The 19,685-nt window shown below is 43.1% G+C and overlaps 1 protein-coding gene across 1 annotated transcript in view; it reads left to right on the top strand.

Annotated features, from left to right (window-relative positions):
* Window positions 1-19,685, top strand: part of EXOC4 (exocyst complex component 4) — an 801,583-nt gene that overhangs the window by 563,024 nt on the left and 218,874 nt on the right. The window lies entirely within an intron of this gene.

The raw sequence follows: 19,685 nt of genomic DNA, 5'->3' as shown, positions 1-19,685 counted from the left end.
GGCAGCTACAGCTCTGATTCGACCCCTAGCCTGGGAACCTCCATATGCTGCAGGTGCAGCCCTAGAAAAGATGAAAGACAAAAAAAAAAGAAAAAAAAAAGAAAAGAAAGAAAATTGTTTACATTTATCTTATGTCTGACCATATCATTAACTTCCTCTCCATCAGAATACCTCTCAGTATGTATATCCCTCAGGTGTCATGTTCCATGTTGTACAGAGCAATTTTGAAATGCTTAGTGTTGCAAATGTAAAAGAACGCACCCCAGAGTGAATCTGGGAACAAAAAGATGCTGGCTCATTAAACAGGATAATTTTCAACTTGAGTAACAAAGACACATTGAGACTCCTGACTAGTTGACAACAGCCTGGGCTGTGTCAGGGTCATGCACATCTCTGGGCAGTCTACCCATGTGCCTGCCTGTCAAGGCCTCCCTACCTCGTCACCAGCCATGGGTTCATGTTCCTGTGCCTCTTGTTCTTTAAGTCAGTTCTTCCACTCTGAGGCTAGGTAAGAGCTCCAGCTCTCTCTCTTCTCTCTTTGACCTTGTCAAGATGTGATAACTATGGGAGTTCCCTTTGTGGCTCAGCGATTAACGAACCCGACTAGGATCCCTGAGGATGAGGGTTCCATCCCTGGCCTCGCTCCGTGGGCTAAGGACCTGGCGTTGCTGTGAGCTGTGATGTAGGTCGCAGACATGGCTCAGCTCCCGTATTGCTGTGGCTTTGGCGTAGTCAAGCAACTGTAGCTCCAATTCAACCCCTAGCCTGGGAACTTCTATATGCCATGGGTGTGGCCCTAAAAGAAAGGCAAAATTAAAAAAAAAAAAAAAAGATGTGATAATTATATGTACGTGAATAAATCTTAAAAGTAATACCATTCAAGCTGCTAATCTCCAAATTTGTTTCCAGAGCCCAAACACCTGCTTTCTTATTTGGTTATTTTGTTCTCCTCTCCTTCTTCATAAAAATTTTATTTTATGAGAAGGCAAATTAGTTAGATCGTATCAATGAATTTGGTTAATATTCTCAGTTATGAGCTTAAAAAAGCAAGGTAGGAGATGGTTATTTTCCTTTCCCATTTTGAGAAAGTCTCCTGCTTTATAATGATTATAAATTTTTTCTAACATAATTTCCCATGTTCAAGTTTCAGTATTTCTCAAATGTGTTTCATTGTCACCTTGATATTTTTATTCTCAGCTAATTATAGGTAACTGATCTAAAGAAAACTGAGAACTATTAGATTCTGGATATAAGTGATATCTTATGGTATTTGTCTTTCTCTTCCTGACTTACTACACTTAGTATGAGAATCTCTAGTTCCATCCATGTTGCATGATAATGTGAGAAAAGAATGGATACATGTATGTGTGACTGGGTCACCTTGCTGTACAGTAGAAAATTGACAGAACGCTGTAAACCAGCTATCATTGAAAAAATAAAAATCATTATTAAAAAAAGAAAAATGATTGAGAAGTAATTCTCAAATCTTTTAGCTGAGAATCCAAAACAATTGTTAAGAAAGGAGCTTGGGGGAGTTCCCGTCGTGGCACAGTGGTTAACGAATCCGACTAGGAACCATGAGGTTGCGGGTTCGGTCCCTGCCCTTGCTCAGTGGGTTAACGATCCGGCGTTGCTGTGAGCTGTGGTATAGGTTGCAGTCGCGGCTCGGATCCTGCGTTGCTGTGGCTCTGGCGTAGGCCGGTGGCTACAGCTCCGATTGGACCCCTAGCCTGGGAGCCTCCATATGCCGTGGGAGCGGCCCAAGAAATAGCAAAAAGACAAAAAAAAAAAAAAAAAAAAAAAGAAAGGAGCTTGGACAATGTATGTATGTGTGACAGATGCAGGTGGGTTAAATGTTCAGTTACATGTCCTTCAAAGTCATTCCCTGTGCTAGACTCTTGTTTGTTCACCTAGAAAGTGTTGGGCCTTTCCCCTGAGGTGCACCCATTGTCATAAAGCATCAGCCCAACTGGATGCTCCAGGGAGAATGGACAGACAGCTGTCTGAGCGCTGTTTCCATTTATCTGATGATGTGCAGACACAGAGAACCCCAGGACACTTGGTCCTTACCTCTCTGTGATGGCATTTGGTCAGAAGAGGCAGTGAGGGTTTGGTTTTTTTTTTTTTTTTTTTTCTGTTTTCCTTTTTGGCCGCCCTACAGTATATGGAGTTCCTGGGCCAGGGATCAGATCCGAGCTGCAGGTGCAGCCTAAGCCCCAGCTGCAGCAGTGCTGGATCCTTAACCCACTATGCTGGGCCAGGGATCAAACCTGTGTCCCAGCGCTCCTAAGACTCCACCCATCCCCTTGTGCCACAGCAGGAACTCTTAGGCAGTTCGTTTTAAAGGGGCATTTACTTGGGTGATAATGTGCTTTCACGTTGGTAGTTTTATTTTCTAGGCGTGGAATTCATAGGAGGGAAGGAAGGATTTGGAAGGAAGAAATAACAAGCGCCATTTTACAGGGGAAACAGCTGGGCAGATGTTGGCTCCAAATGATTCAGCAGCCTAGTACTAATAGTAACAGTAGAAGTAGTAAATAGTAGTAATGATAGCATTCATAATAGCAAATGGTAGTAACGGTGACAGCTAACACTTTAACAGCGTTTCGTATAAGCCAGACACTCTGCTGAGTGCTTTCTGTGTATTGACTTGTAAATGTTTTATACGCAGTGACAGCAGCTTTGTGAAGGTGATAATTCTTATTGTGGGGAAAAAACTGAGGAACAGTGAAATTAAATAACTGCCCACAGTCACCCAGCTAGTTAAGTGCCAGAAACTGTAATTCAAACCCAGGCAACCTAACCCTGGAGTTGGTGCCCTAACCCAGTTTTGCTCAATAAGAGCAAACTATTGGCTCAAACTTGTCTGCAATTTAAATGTTACCAGTCCCCTGTGAGATGTACAGAATTTGAGAGCAAGCATTTAGATGCTTTTTTTTCCCTTAGCACTTTGGTGTTGTCTGTTGGATCTAATCATAAAAAATGAGGACTTGTGTTTTTATCACTGTGGGCTTTACATTTTTTCTACAAATTCATTTTTATTTATTTTCTAAAATTATCAATCTGCAACAGATGAGGGTGGGGTTTGGAACCAGCCTCTCACTTGAGTCAGAGATGCACTGTTCTGAATCCATATCTTGCCTCACCAGGAAGTAAAAATGTACAAACAACCATCTTTCTTTCTTTTTTTAAAGTGTTATGAGTTTTATTTTTTAGTTTTAAAATTTTTATGATTTTATTTTTTCCATTATAGTTGATTTACAGTGTTCTGTCAATTTCTACTGTACAACAAAGTGACCCAGTCATACATATATATATATATTCCATTTTTCACATGATCCTCCATCATATTCCATCGCTAATGACTAGCTATAGTTCCCTGTGCTGTACAGCAGGATCTCATTGCTTATCTGCTCCAAATGCAATCATTTGCCTCAATGTCTTTGGCACTTCCCAGCAGATGGAAGAGATTGGATATTTGTCACAGACGGTTCCCTCCCACTCCTACAACCACGCCTGCTATAAAGAAGGCAGTATCGAATCCATGGATCCATGGATGAAAGTGAATTAAATAGTGATGCTTCCTTAGTGCAAGGGCATGTGTGTGCATCTTTTGCCCTCACAGTATAAGACTCATGGCCGTGGATTTAAGATTCTTGACAGTGTTTACATTCAAACATCACAGTTCTTATGCCTCCGCTGCTATCAGGTGGAGGCAGGACGGGGTATACTTTGTGGTCCTAGCATTGGAGAGTCCTCTGTTACCATCGCTTCTGCTGCAAAATGGCTTCCATCCATTACAAGGCAAAGCTTGCTGAGTCAAATCCAAGAAATCCATAGTGCCTGTCAAGGCTAAGTCGGGTCAAGAACCCGACTAGTATCCATGAGGATGCGCGTTTGATCCCTGGCCTCGCTCTGTGGGTTAAGGATCCAGCATTGCCACAAAGCTGCAGCATAGGTCAGATGCAGCCTAGGCCTGGCATTACTGTGGCTGTGCTATAGGCCTGCAGCAGCAGCACCGATTCAACCTCAAGCCTGGGAATGTCCATATGCCTTAGGTGTGGCTGTTAAAAAAGAAAGAAAGAAAGAAATCCATTAAGAGGAATTTCTCATTCTCCTGAGTCAGTCTTCTATCCTTCTGGACGTGGAGCTATGGGAGTGATTGAAATGGATACCCCCTCGTGTGCTAGATGCCAGCAGGAGTCTACCAACTCTTTATTCATTAGACGTAAGGAAACACTCACTCCCTCAGTTCCCTAGCTTCTCATTGGTTTGGGGATGTAATTAATTTATTCCTCTTCACTGTCTCCATCCAGAAAAGTGGGGGAGCACTAATGCTTAGGGTTTTTATCCCTCACCTGTCACACAGCTGAGCGGACATTTATCTGTGTGAACAGAAGATTCGAGCAGAGCTTTCCCCTCCTTCCCCAGCCGAATACCCTTTATCCTTGTTACCTGGTGGTCGGTGGACAAGAACATCAGACCTCTGAGTCAGAATCTGCATTTGTGCTGTATCCCCCGGTGATTTGTATGTACATGAGGTTGTTTTGTTTTGCTTTTTAGGGCCACACCCGTGGCATGTGGAGGTTTCCAGGTTAGGGGTTGAATTGGAGCAACAGCTACCAGCGGCCTACGCCACAGCCACTGCAATGCAGGGTCGGAGCTGCATCTGCCACCTACACCACAGCTCATGGCAATGCTGGATCCTTAGCCCACTGAGCAAGGCCAGAGATGGGACCTGCATCCTCATGGATTCTGGTTCATTAACTACCGAGCTACGAAGGGAACTCCTGTTTTTTGATGTTTTTTTTTTTAATGTACATATTTTTTATTAAAATATAGCTGGTTGATTGACGGTGTTGTACCAATTTCTGCTATACAGCACAGTGACCCAGTCATTCACACACACACACACACACACACACACACACATGTACATTCTTTTTCTCATTCCACCCCCATCATCTTCTATCCCTGAGATTGGACGCAGTTCCCTGTGCTATACGGTGGGACCTCATTGCTTACATACATACATTAGATTTTGAGAAGCACTGCCTTGTACCAGCACCACGCCAAATGTGGTCCATGACCTGGCAGCATCTGCATCACCTGAGCCCGTGAGAAATGCAATTCCTGAACCTCACTCTGTTCTGGGGCGGGGCTCAGGCTAATCTGCTCTAACCAGCCCCTCTGGTGGTTGTCATAGATGAAAGTTTTGGAAGCATTACCTTACATAGTACTGCCATGGTGGAGGGTAGGAACTGGGCTCTAACGCTGTGGGCTGGTAGCTTTGCGGTGAACAACAGTAGTTACTTAAAAAAGAAAAAAAAAATATTCAGTTTTGTTTCATAAGGCCCAGAAATTGTAAAAACAATATTTGCAGTGGCAGCAGAAGCTGCTTCCTAGTCTAGCACGTGGCTGAATTTTGCCAAGTTCTTTCCAAACACAGGATGCGCCTACATTTTCTGGCTCATGTAGGGCAGTGTGAGACAGAGACAGCTTTCCTAATGCTTAGACTTCAATTCCTGCATCATTGGAGGGAAAAAACCTGTAAGCTGTGCAAGTAAAAACTGTAGATAATCTTGCAACATTTAAAGCATATTTTCAGAGTTCCTGTTGTGGCTCCGAGGGGTACGAACCTGACTCTTACCCATGAGGATGTGAGTTCGATCTCTGGCCTCACTCAGTGGGTTGAGGATCCGGCCTTGCCATGAGCTCCAGTATAGGTCACAATGCAGTATAGATCCTGCATTGCTGTGGCCATGGCGTAGGCCAGTGGCTGCAGCTCCAATTCAGCCCCTAGACTGGGAACCTTCATATGCGACAGGTATGGCCCTGAAAAAGCAAAAAAAGAAAATAAAGCACATTTTCATTTTCCTCATTGCTCCAGTATTTGTCAGAGTCCTTCTAAGAAGTGAGCTGGGTAGAAGCCACCTGCACACCCCACCTCTCATCTCTTCCTCAGCCCCCTGCACTTCCCACTGCCACCTGGGGGTGTGTGGTTCTCAACCGCACAACCCTTGAGAATCACCCCGTAACCTTCTAAAGACATCCAGAGCCCAGTTCAGAAATTTGGTTCAGTTGATCAGGGATGGGGCCTGGGCATCCAGGTTTTATAAGATGTCCAGATGATCCCAGCTTATGCTGCCAGAATTAATGCCACTGCCCTGGGTGGGTTTTTTTGTTTTGTTTTGTTTTGTTTTGTTTTTGGTCTTTTTAAGGCCACACCCATGGCATATGTAAGCTCCCAGGCTAGGGGTCCCATTCAAGCTATAGCCACTGGCTTATGCCACAGCCACAGCAACACCAGATCCAAGCCACGTCTGTGACCTACACCACAGCTCACAGCAGTGTTGAATCCTTAACCCCCTGAGCAAGGCCAGGGATCGAATCTGCATCCTCATGGATGCTAGTCAGATTCATTTCCTCTGAGCCATGACAGGAACGCCTGGCCTGGATCTTTTTACTCCATAGATTCAATTATTGCCCCGAGAGAAGGTGTGCAAAAAATTATAATTAAGTTATTCTTTTCTTCAGTCGGATTTGTGACAGAGGGCTCTGTCTGATATTTCATTTGAATCAAGCTTGATACATGAACTTGGGAATCAGATACAAGTAGATTTAAATCCCAGGTGTTTCAGTGGATAATTTTGTGGTAGGACCAAATTGCTAACCACTGTGTACCTAGGCCTTCCTCTATAAAACAAGAAAGATGAAATCTGTGTCGTAGGAGTGCAGGCATCATTTCTAACGCTTAGGTGGAGTCATGGTTGTAGAGCCTCCTCATCGGGTCACACGTCTGCTCCTGAAGTCTCGCCTTTATGGACGTCTGACTTCTACTGAGTGTGCTTCCTCACCCCTGCCGCCTCTTTCTAGAGTTCACAGCATCTCCTCTCATCACTAACGAGCCGTGTACTCACTCCTGTTCTTTGTACTCCAACTCCTACCCAGTGACCTCTGGTTGCTGCCTCCCACTGTCCTAGGATGACAGCATGAGATGATGTTGTTTCACGTCCTTTGTCTTCTTCCTGGATTTGCCCTCTGTTTCACCCTCTGATCATTTGTTAGCAGAAGCAGCATGCGGTATTTATAACCATGCAAGTAAGTACGTGAGTTTCCTAGGGCACATATAACAGATTACCGCAACCTTGGTGGCTTGGAAGCAAGCACCGATGGTCTCCTAGTTCTGGAGGCCGGGGGCCACATCCCCTCCAAAGGCTGCAGGGGAGGATCTCCCTCGCTTCCCCCACCCTCAGGTGGTCCTGGCACCGTGTGGCTTCTGGACGCACAACTCCAGTCTCTGCCTCCAGCTCAACATGTCTTGTCCCGTGGTCCCCAGGTTTCCTTTTCTGGCTCTGATCAGGACACTCTCACTGATCTAGGGCCCACCCTCATCCGCATGATCTCATCTCACCCTTACCTTAATTCCTTCTGCAAAAAGCCCCTATTTCCCAGTAAAGTCACATTCTGCGATTCCATGTGGAATGTTGGGAGGACACTATTGGATCCACTAGAGTTAATGATTGGAAGCACATGGTAGAGAAAACAACATATTCAACTGGCTCTATTTTCCTGGAACACCTCTGGCAGGGGGCAGTGTAGAAGTATCACAGGAGGGCCGGGGGGGCCTAAATTCTTGGTGTTGGCAAGCTTCCAAAAGAAAGTTTCTGGTAGGCAGAGTGATCGCCAGAGCTCCAGTTAAGGCTTGTTGAAGGTTGGTAGACACTGCTGCTTAGAGTATAATGATTTCCCAGAGGTAATTACACTGATGCCCAAACCTATTAGCTCCCTGAGCTAAGCCAGGGTGCTGCCAGTAACCTCTTGTTGATTTTCCAGAGAAGTGTGGCCAGCAGCGATAGCATATTGTTTTCATCATATTAGATTTTGTTAATGTGACGAATGTTGGATTTGAGTGGTATTTGCATTCCGGCCACTCCACTCTGTGGTATGGGATAGATTCAGCTTTTATCAGCGTAAATAGATTAGTCCCATTTAAGGTATGCTGCAAGTCATCATGAAAATCATTAAGTTGAAAAGAGAGCTGATCAATTGATTTTATTACTTTTTTTCCTCCCCTGTAAACTCCGAGACGTGGTGCTCATGGTCTCACTGCGCTCAAATAAGTCTTAGAACCAAGATGCCTTGGGGTCTAATCTGATCCTTCAGTGTTTAGCTAAACCTAAAGAAATACTAATTTCCACAGTTTGTCGTTTTGCTTTTCTTTGAATTTTACTTAATGAAAATAAAATGCAATTTTATTTTATTCACCTACAGTATTGTTTGGATTTTCATGGCATAGGGAGACCTCATGTAACCAAGCACTAGTGGCTGCTTCTGGATTTATCCAGGAAGATGGGGTGGAAGGTGGCTTTGTTCTTGTCTTTGTTGCATTGTCACGGTAGCTATCACCACTCACCTGTCCACCTCTGAGGCAGCTGAGCAAATTCAGCCATTGCTGATGGGGACTTCCAGAATCTCATGACATTTGTCGTGTCTTGAAATTGTCTTATCAAGTTGTGTTATTTTTGTATTATTAATTCAACAGAATTAATAGGTTAACACGTTTTAATTTCTGTTGTAATTCTACATAACCATTCAGGAAAATAACTCATGTAAATTTCACCATGGCATGATAGGTAAAGCATATGAAATGGGTATCTGGTCTCTTTATCAGCCACATGACCTTAGACAAACCCAAGCCTCTTATCTTCTCTGAGCCCCACTTCCCTCATCCTTGGAATGAGAATGATGCTGCTCAGATGACCTCATAAGACTAAGGTGAGGAGTTCAGAGGACTCATGTCCTCAGCAGGGCCTTCTAAGCTGCTCTACATATGGAATTGTTGTCTCCTACCTGTTGTTATTATTGATCCACACGTCCACATGCTCATTCAGAAACTCCATTAGCGTTAAAGAGAATGATGCTAAGAAAACATCTATAGAAATGAAAAACATTCCCTGTTAAATGAAAGGCTTCACTGGATTTTACAAGCAGTTTGTTTTATACACAATTAGATGATTTTTTAAATCCACATTTCATTAGGAAAATATATAAAACATCTAAAAAGACTCAAAAAAAAAAAAACCCAAAAAACAAACAAAAAACCCACCTACACACTCCAGGTTCTACAGTGAATACTTTTCTCAATGTGTGTCACAGCATCACCTACCTGGTAAGTTGAAAACTTCTTGAGCCCTCCCAGAATTGAATTCCTAGTCATTCCCTAAGTACTCGACCTGGTGGTGTTCATAGGGTTTTAATATCTTACTTAGAAAGTCTGAACATAAAGACAAATAGATTAAGTGGGAAAGTAGTTGCTTTGTTAAGAGAGCTCAATTTCTAAAAGTACCCATCCAAACATTTCCTTTAGTGTCATGGAATAGGAAATTGACCGACTCGTGCTTATGATTAATCCATAAGTACTGCTTTTATTGATATGATGCTACCAGGGAGCTTGCCCTCATAACTATTGATGAAAAAAGACTGTGAAGTGAGCAAGTTAGGGATGATTTTTATATATAGCAGAATAAGCACATAATATGATCAAATTGAATTTTTATAAGTATATTTATAGTCTTAGATGAAGAAGGAATGGGATCGTGTTGTCTGGTTGGCTAGTTTTCTTAGAAAGTCCCTGATTAACTAGACTTTTATAAGTGGCTTTTGTAAATCAAGAAGAAGGGGGTAGAAAAAGTTTGTAATATGTGCATGTGTGTGTGTGTCTATTTAAACTAACTTCTATAGGGTATAGCCAGCTAGGGTTTTGGAGAAAGCCCAGAGGGGCTAGAAATGAAGAAATTATTTTTCTTTTGTCCGTAGAAAATAATCTGCAGCCAACCCTATATACATGGTGCCAGAATCATTAGTGATCTAATTTTTTTGGGGGGGGGGTCTTTTTAGGGCTGCTCCCATGGCATATGGAGGTTCCCAGGCTAACGGTAGAATCGGAGCTGTAGCTGCCGGCCTACACCACAGCCCAGAGCAACACTGGATCCTTAACCCACTGAGCAGGCCAAAGATCGAACCTGCATCCTCATGGATACTAGTCAGGTTCATTAACCACTGAGCCACAATGGGAACTCCTGACATTTTTATGTTTTGAAGTCCATTGAAATTCTAAATGTTTTCTTTAGCAATCCATCAGTTCACATAATATGTTTGGGACAGATTTTAGTTTAGATGCAACTTTTCAAGAATTCGTTTATTATATCTGGGTTCCGAGGTCAGTTTAAAATGAGTGGGCTAGAAGGGCTTATCCACATGGAGAGAGGAGTCAGGAGGATTGCTGAAGGAGAAAGTAATTTCAGTTCGTGATACCTGTTTACCGGCTTTGCGTGGTACTACGAAACCGAACTGAGCCCCAGGCTATTTCAGAATGACGTCAAACCCAGGTAAGCCCTGGGTTTGAAAGTAAAGTAGGATTCCGAATTTACTTTCTAGGTAAAGGCAGGCCCACCGATGGCCATCTTCGGCGTCATCTTCCATGTAGCAGGGCTTATTTGGGGAAAGAATTTTGAGACATTGATTGGCTGCTCTCTGTTTTGATCATGCCTCAGCCACACCTTGCTGGATGAGCAGGAGGGAAGGTAATGGCTTATGACAGATCTGCTGACAGGGACTGAACTGCACTAACGCTCTGTCGCTCTGACCGTCAGAGAGCAGCCTTTGTCTGAAATAGCTTTGACTTTGCTTGCTAACAAAAGCATCTTCAGATGTCTTTCTTTTCCTCCAACACTAGAGAAGAGGAAAAGCATCCCATCAAAAGATACCAAGGGAGAAAAGGCTGGCCCGACAGCCCAAGTAAATGATAGTTATCGTTCTTGGGAGCAGCAGAGCTGCTGATCTGGCACGATTCCTCGTAGAAGCCGGCTGAGTGTAGGCAGAGAACTGCTGTTCAGTGGAAATTTTTGAGGTTCTCTTCCTAAGTCATTTTTGTCCTATCTGGATATTGCAGCTCTGGCTTAGAGATGTTCTAATGAGAAAAGAAAGAAGACTATCTTAGCTTAAAAGTTAAATAGGGGGAGTTCCTGTCGTGGCTCTGGGGTTAATAAATCCAACTAGGAACCATGAGGTTGTGGGTTTGATCCCTGGCCTCCCTCAGTGGGTTAAGGATCCAGCATTGCCGTGAGCTGTGATGTAGTCACAGATGCGTTGCTGTGGCTCTGGAGTAGGCCGGCAGCTACAGGTCCAATTAGACCCCTAGCCTGGGAACCTTCATGTGCCATGGGTGTGGCCCTAGAGAAGTCAAAAAGACAAAAAAAAAAAAGTTAAATGGCCGTTAAAGATGAACTGTTCAAATAAAGCAAATGTTTTTCCTTATACTTTTCAAAGATCCTGTCCTACTCAAAAACGTGCATGTACTTCATCTTAGCTTAGACACCCTAAGATGGGCTGGTGAAAGTCTGACACATCCACCGTCATGAGAGTGACACGGCACAGTTGAATAATGTCCACTGTTGAAATTCTAACACGACTAAATGCTAGATGTTTACCCATTAAACACCTGCATGGCACTGTCCCTGGACAGGGAGATGTGGAGATATGGAAGAGAGAGAAAGCATGGCTCCTGCTTCTCAGGACCTTCCAACTTAGGGAATCAGAATTCCTTACGCCTGTGAATGTGATACTGGGAGCGGGTGTTTTGCACCTGAACCCTGAACGGGATGGGTCAGAAGATTTGCCATTGAGGAGCTGAGGATTCAACTGAGGGCTACAGCTGTCAAGAAACTTTAGGCAAGAGGTGGGTCCTGAATTGTAGGACCTGTAGAAACGGAGAAGGCGGAGTGGAAAGTGACCCAAACAAGGAACATAACTTAAGTGAAGACACCCAAGAGGGGTGTTCATGTGACGGCAAGATAGTCTAGGTGAGTGAAGGGAGGGAGAGAGATGAGTAAGGTTAAAGACACAGGACTCTTGCAGAGGTCTTCATTTTTGGTGAAACGGGTCCCTTTTGACGTGGGCAGAGGTTCAGAGTTGCGAAAGGTTGCCTCTCATAGATGCTCTTTTAAGGGAGAGTGGGCTTTGGCAGTTCACAGGCAAGATTAGAGAGCAGGAAGCCTGGAGTCCAAGAGGCCAGCCAAAGCAGGAATCCAGTGATTCAGCTTTGAAAGGAAGAAAGAAAATTTCCATTGAGTGTTTCTCTCCAGACAGGAACTTCAGGTAGTAACCTCATGGCTGCCTGAGGTTTGCTGAGCGCCAGCCTTTGGTTCCCATTTGAAATCATTCTTCTAATTGATCTTCATCTTCGGCCAAACAAACCAGACAGGCTTACTTGGTGGCATAAGTGTTGTGCTCATCAGTCGTCATGAGGTTGTCCTCTCTGAGCCCTCACAGGCAGTGACTGGGTGGAGACCTCCCTCACCTCTGGCCATGAGAGTAGCTGTTGGGCTTGCAGCATGTTCATACCTGTCTAAAGATCAAGCTGTACATCGCTCATTTATTACCTTCTTAGATGCACAGAAGCTCCGTCAGTTACGTCCTGCTTTGGGGAAAAGCAGCGAGCTCATTAACAGGTTGTCTGTGTCATTGTGTCCTTTTTGGATTGTACATATTGGAAATAGAGTCTTGTGAAGAGAAAGAAAAATCCCATCCAGGCTTCAAGTTTCCCTTTCTTTTTCTTCCTCGTCTTTATCTGCTCTTTTCCCTCCATAGTTAAACAGCTATTCCCAGGATGGATGGTCCTATCTATGGAGGCCAGAATACCCTGCCTATTCACTTGCAAATAGCTACAAAGTCAAACTCAGATAACTGCTCTTCAATGAGAGCCATTCTGTGTGCTCCTCTTCAGACCCACACTGCTTCTCTTTGCCCCGTTTCAACCACAGGAGCTTAATTGTGCCTCCCTTTTTATCCCACAAGGCAGTTTTTAATTTGTTCTCCCCTTGGCATTCCAAGGTCAAGGCTGCCTATCAGGCGCTTGCAGAAGGGCTCCTATGACCTTGCTTGCTGTGTCTGCCCATGGCTTCCGAGGCTTTGCCCAGAATGAGCAGCTTGCCTGAGCAAGAGAGGGCTGGACAGTGTGTGAATTTCTTACTTCTCAAATAAGAAGTATTCTCTTCCCTTCCCTCCTCTCAGAGTTTTGCTTTAGAGCCAAAAGAAATGTCTGATGCGTAGTAGGCACCCATTGGTTGAATGAGTAAAATGGAAATTGCCAGCAGTGAAGGGGTAGCCTTCCAGCTCCCAGTTAGGGATAGGGTATGGAAAAGTGAAGCTCGGCTGTTTGCCAAGGAAAGCAGCTCTAAATATTAGGGGTTTTAAATGTTTTAGGTGAGAAATAAATAAACAGATGCACAGAAAAGTGGCAAAGATAGTACAGTTCCTATACACCCCAGACCCAGGTTCCCGGATTGTTATCATCCTATGTTAGCGTGGTCGATTTGTTACAAATAATGAACCAGTAGTAATACTTTGTTGTTAATTAAAGCCCATACTTTTATTCAGATTGCCTTGTTTTTACCTAATGTCTTCTGTTCCTGTGTGCCATGTGGGTTCCACATGGCATTCAGTTGTCCTATCTCCTCAGGCTCCTCTCACACATAGCAATTTCTGGGACCCGCTTTTTTTTTTTTTTTTTTTTTTTTTTTTTAATGACCTTAACAGCAAGTTAGGTATGTTGTAGAATTCCTGAGATACAGATTAGTCTGATGTTTTTCTCATGACTTGACTAAGGTAATGCATTTGGGGAGGAAGACCACAGATCCGTCACTTCAACTGTATCTGCCATCAACTTGACGTCTCACTGTCAATGCCAACCCCAGTCACCTGGCTGAAGCGGTGTTTGTCAGCTTCCTCCACCAGAAAGTTACTCTCCCCATCCCCCCCTTTCCATAGTCTGCTCTTTAGAAAGGGGCCACCATGCACAGCACACACACTTAAGGAGTAGGGATTAAAAAAAGGAAAGAAATGGGGTGTTGGGCTCCATGTTCTGGAGGACAGAATACCCACATAAGTTATTGGGAATGCTTCTACATGAGAAATTTTGTCTCTTTTCTCCCCTTTCTGTAGTTATTCATTCATTGATCTGTGTCCGTGTGACCTCATAGAGTTGTGTCACATGTAATAGATTATAATTCAGTACTGCATTTTGTTATTCAGATTGTTCTAGTTTTGACCACTGGAAGCTCCTCTGTCACCATCTTTGTGACTTTTTGTTTTTAGCACTTCCTTATTTTCTGACACTCCAAGATGCTCCAAGATCCATCCTTTGTATTTCCTGCCCAGTCCTAGAATCAGCCCTTTTTCCAAGAAGCTCTGGTTCCTGTTCTTGGAGAATTAGTAACTGAGATGTGGGGATTCTGTATGCGTGTTGCTCCTTGGGCATCCTTACTTCTAGATCTTCTCAGTTGACAGAGAAAGTAAATATGTGTGTATACTGATCCTTGTATATATTCTTATTTCTATATATTTCTCTGTGTGGCTACTTTATTTATTAAGCTGTAACTGAGTTAATACTGAGGTCTCCAGCTCCAACGCATTGCCATATAGACTACTCTAGCCTCTTCCCATTGCTTGTCTGTAAGTTCCCTCTCCAACAGTGGAAAATCTGACTCTTACCACCCATAAGCCATTTACCGAACTGTTCAATTCATGTACAGCAATAGGAGAGTTGATAATCCATATTCTGTAGGAAACAACTTTATCAGTGGATGCGCAGTCCTTATGTACAATTTCTTTTGCCTTTAGTTTTACAGTTTCTACTAATTTCCAAAATTACTTTGGTTCCCACCTATATCTCCCACCTTCCTTTCAAGAAGGCTTATACATTTGTAATACAATTAGATGATTTTGTCACATTCTGCCCTTCATCTTGATATCCTTTAACTTCCCAGATGAAGTTTTAAAATTTGCACATACTAAGGTTCATTCTTTGTCCTTTAAAGTTCTGTGGGTTTTGACAAATGCATCATGTCATGTGTCTGCCATTAGAGTATCATACAAAATGGTTTTCACCACCCCCCAAGTTCCCTATACTTCATCCACTCAGCCCTTGTCCCTCTCCCCATGCCTCTGACAATCGGTAATGGTTTTACTGTCTCTCTAGTTTTCCCTCTTCCAGAATCCATGTGATTGGAATCATGCAGTTATTTAGCTTTTTCGGACTGGCTTCTTTAAATTAGCACTATACCTAAGATTCATTCATGGCTTTTCATGACTTGACAGCTCATTTCTTTTCACCACTGAGTAAGATTCCATGCTATGGATGATGAATGTGGTATACGGTAGATATACCACAGTTTGTTTATTCCTTTAGCAATTGAAGGACATCTTGGTTGCTTCCATCACAAAAAAAGTTGCTGTCAAGATCCACATTCAGATTTTTCTGTGGTCATAAGTTTTCAAATTGGTTGGGTACTGCTTTAACTCTGTATAGAATAAATGGGGTTGTGCGCGATGGGACAGATTTACAAAACCAAGTATATCACATGGTAAGTGCTTTCACAAAGGTGTGAACATAAGAGTCAACTGTTGAGTCTAAGAAAAAGGCAAAAGTAACAATAGATAAATTTACTTTTAGGTTAAAATGCCTCTTGTTTCCTGCTTGCCCACTTTTGAGTGTTGGTGGCCTGGAGTCTACTGGGCCAATTGGAGAGTGACTTACACCCCAGTCAGTGGCGAAGAAGGTGGAATAGAGGGAGAAAGAAAGTACATTTACCGCCTGGGAGATGGGATGCCCGACAGGTGGTACCCGCATACCTTTCTTGAATATACAGTGGGACGTGCACACAAGCTCAGCTTCAATTAGCAAGTTGTCTTCATTTACAGAGGAATTCATAGAAAAGAGTATAATAAATATAGGGGTCAAATTATAAGGATAGAAAGGACTCTCCCCGACACCCTGCAGGACAAGAAATTTATAAGCTGCAAGTGATCAGAAACTTTTTGATGCATAGAGCAGAAAGAGGAGAAAACTCCAGATTTCTCTGTAAGTGAACAACAAAACAACCAGAAATAAGTTGTAATTTATAATGTTACAATTTAGTTGGTGGAAGTTTTAAATTAATCCCTTGGTAACTGTATCTTGAAGTATCTTGCTGTGTTTTTGTCTAAAAGGCGGTTGTTAAAAATTTATGTGATTAGTTACATATTTATAATGCCTGCTTTCTTGTGGAGGAGTTTTCTAGAAATAATCTCAAGTAACTGGATTGCAAGCTATTTTTACTCTTTCTCAACAAGCTCTATCTAGGGAAAACTAAGGTAATTGGTTCATGAAACTACTGACCAGATTAACCTCATGAATACTAACCTGATTGCAACAGACCTTGGACCTGGGTAGAAACAATCAAATTCTTTACAGCCAGCTTGGCAAATGCAAATATTTCGAGTAGTGGCAAAAATTTGAGGTTTATTTTAGTTCAGCTTCCTTACTTCTTTCGGGTCCTAGACATAGAAGCACAGGCTGGTTTCTGTAGATGAGAAATAGAACAGAGCAGACAGGGATGGTGTGACCAAACTCTGTACATGGGACAGATATTCTTTGTAAGTCATAACTCTATTTGGTAAAGGACCGACTGTGTGTGGTTAGCCTTCAGTATAATTTCCCCCGTTGGTGTTAATATTCTCTGTCATATAGAGACTAGATTCCAGTGTAACTTTTTTTCCTTTTATGACCATGCCCACAACCTATGGAAGTTCCTGGGTCAGGGACTGAATCCAAGCCACAGCTGCAGCAATGTCAGACCCTTTCACCCACAGCACCAGGCTGGGGATCAAACTTGTGCCACCGCAGCAACCTGACCTGCTGCAGTCAGATTCTTAACCCATTGCACCACAGCCGGAACGCTTCCAGTAGAATCTTAGAGCTAGGAATTACTGCTGTGGTGCAGTGGGATTGGCGGGGTCTCTCTGAAGCGCCAGGACACAGCTTCCATCCCAGGCTGGCACAGAGGGTGTTGCCACAGCTGCGGCATAGGTCGCAGCTGTGGCTTGGATCTGATCCCTGGCCTGGGAATTCCATACGCCATGAGGCAGCCAAGAAAGAAAAAAAGAACTTTGGCGCTAGAATTTAATCCGGCTCTTATGAGTGAAGTCAAGGCGACCAAGTTTCGTGTCTTGTCTTAGGAGACACATCTAATAAATGAGAGCTCCAAAAGCAGAGTCCAGGTCTCTCTCCTGCTGCCCCGCTTCTCTTTCTTTTCTATCTGCAGGATTATTTAAGACCCACTACTCTTTCATGTACTGAGTATTTACACTGGACTTTTAACAGCACTAACACTTGTGCTATGAGCAAAATACCTCGTTCTACTGAACTTCCAGAAGAGTGTCATCTCGAACCACCTCCTATTGAGGGTGACTCTGCTTTTTCTTTTGCTTCTTTCTCAAAAGTCAGAGCACGTTTCACTGCAAAACCAAATAACAAGCAACTCTCCTAATTCATGCTTTTCAGAATTTGAAAGTGTTTCTTTTTGTTTCTTTTTTTTTTTTTTTTTTGCTCTTACTGTCCAGAATGCTGTCTGAAAAGTCACAATGATTTAAATAATTGATGGCTACTTTATGAAATTGTCAGCTTGGATCCCTTCTCCTCCCTCCCCCAACTCCAAGTCCTTGAGCAGCTAATCCTTTTATGTTGTGTGCTTTTTTTTCCCTCCTGGCTGGTTTCATTTAGATAATTATATTATTCACCCTGGAATATAATTGCCGTTATACTGTGGGGGAAGGGGGTGGAGTAGGGTGGGCCGCCTGCTGTTGGCATCTGCAGGTTATAAAATGTCTGTTATGCTCTAGCCTCTAATTTCTTTGCCGTCCCACCTTTTAAAGATTTAATTACACCTGTGTAAAAGCATAATTTGAAATGTGACTTCTGATTCTTTTGGAAGATAAAAGAGAGATTAATCCATTGTTAAACATGTTCAGGCGTGGTACAATGGGAAAAACTTTGGACCAGAATTCAGATATCTTTATACACCTGAACAAACAATTTCCAAATGCCTACTGTATACCAGGCACTGGGCTGAGCATTAGAAGTGCAAAGACTTGGCGTTCCTATCTTGGCTCAGTGGGTTAAGAATTCGACACGGTGTCTCTGAGAATGCAGGTTCCATCCCTGGCCTCGTTTAGTGGGTTAAGGATCCGACATTACTGCAAGGTCAAGGATGCAGCCCAGATCCTGCATTGCTGTGGCTGTGGCATAGGCTGGCAGCTCCAGCTTTGATTCGACTCCTAGCCTGGAAACTTCCACATGCCACAGGTGCAGCTATAAAGAGAAAAAGAAGAAGAAGAAGAAAAAGAAAGGGGGACTAAGCTTTAACATGAAACTGCTGTAGGACTGGACATTGTGGTGCTCTGCCACCACCTTGTTTGTGATGTGACTTTGGGTGGCACACTTCACCTCTATGGGCCTCAATTTCTCATCTAAATAAAGGATATTGTGCCACTTCAGAATTTCCTTCTAGCATCTATCCCATGATGTTCTGGGGGAAAAAAAAAAAAAAAAAAAAAAAAGGCCATAGGTCGCACTACATTCCTTCTTTGTAAGAGTTAATTGAAAAATTGGGAGGTAGTAAAAGGAATAAATTTCCTGTGACAGAAGTCAGTTTGTCACCTCTTTTTGTGTGTGTGTCCTTTTTTTTTTGTCTTTTTATGGCCATGCCCTCGGCATATGGAGGTTCCCAGGCTAGGGGTCAAATCAGAGTTGCAGCTGCCGGCCTACACCACAGCCACAGCAACTAAGGATCTGAGCCGCGTCTGCGACCTACACCACAGCTCACGGCAACACCGGATCCTTAACCCACAGAGTGAGGCCAGGGATCAAACCTGCATCCTTATGGATGCTAATCAGATTCGTTTCTGCTGAGCCACGATGGGAACTCCACTTTGTCACCTCTGAAATAAATCAAAGATGGTCCAGGCCGAAAGCTTTTAAATAAAAGGTTACTTTTTCTTGAATGTATTTTCTACCTGCCAAGTCTGGTACTGCCCATCGTAGGGTGTGTTGGGGGTCACAAGGTAAGACTCTCTAAGCAACTGAAAGTTGTTAGCAATGGAGCAGTATCTTTCCCTCTCAAACGCCTGCTTGCCATCTTTTTGCTCGCTTATGAAGCTGTTTGTTCCAGTGAGGATGCTCATGCTAACGTGTGTTTTTCACAAGTCTGAATTTCGCTGTCCATCGACCGGAAGAAAAGATGACACAGTGGTTCTCATCCATCTTTATTTATTGTTCTTTTCTCTCTGGAGGTGTGTGGTTTGGCTGTGGTGAAACTTGCCAACTTAAGAACTTAGGAAACTTAGATATCAAATATAAACCCCATGATGGATCAGGCTTTGTAGCTTTTTGGAGGAAATGGGACTCAGTTCTTGTCAAATCCTTCTAGTGTCGGATAAAGTAAATCCAGAATGACAGCATAGAGCCTGTTGTAAATGGAACCCAAATGACACATGATAAAAACAGAGATTTAGAGTGGATTTTAGAACATGTTTATTTTCAGGGGGCAAATCATAATCCATTTGCCTTATTGGAAAAACAGTTTTCCTGTTACTCAGGGAAAATGGGGAATTTAAAAAGGAAATGAATATGACAACCAAATGGACTTGGTTGAAATAGGCAAATTTGTTTCTTATTTACTCGTTTTTGCACTAGGGAGAGTAATATGGGGCCTAGACCTGCTTTCAGCAGTAATGGTTCTTTAGGGAAAAAACAAAAAACAAACAAAAAAAACGAGCCATCGGGGGTGAGGTAGTTTGCTCACGTC

Source organism: Sus scrofa, chromosome 18, assembly GCF_000003025.6.
Source record: "Sus scrofa isolate TJ Tabasco breed Duroc chromosome 18, Sscrofa11.1, whole genome shotgun sequence".
Classification (NCBI taxonomy): Eukaryota; Metazoa; Chordata; class Mammalia; order Artiodactyla; family Suidae; genus Sus; species Sus scrofa.
Note: the sequence above shows the minus strand (reverse complement) of the source record. Positions and strands in the feature narration are given on the sequence as shown.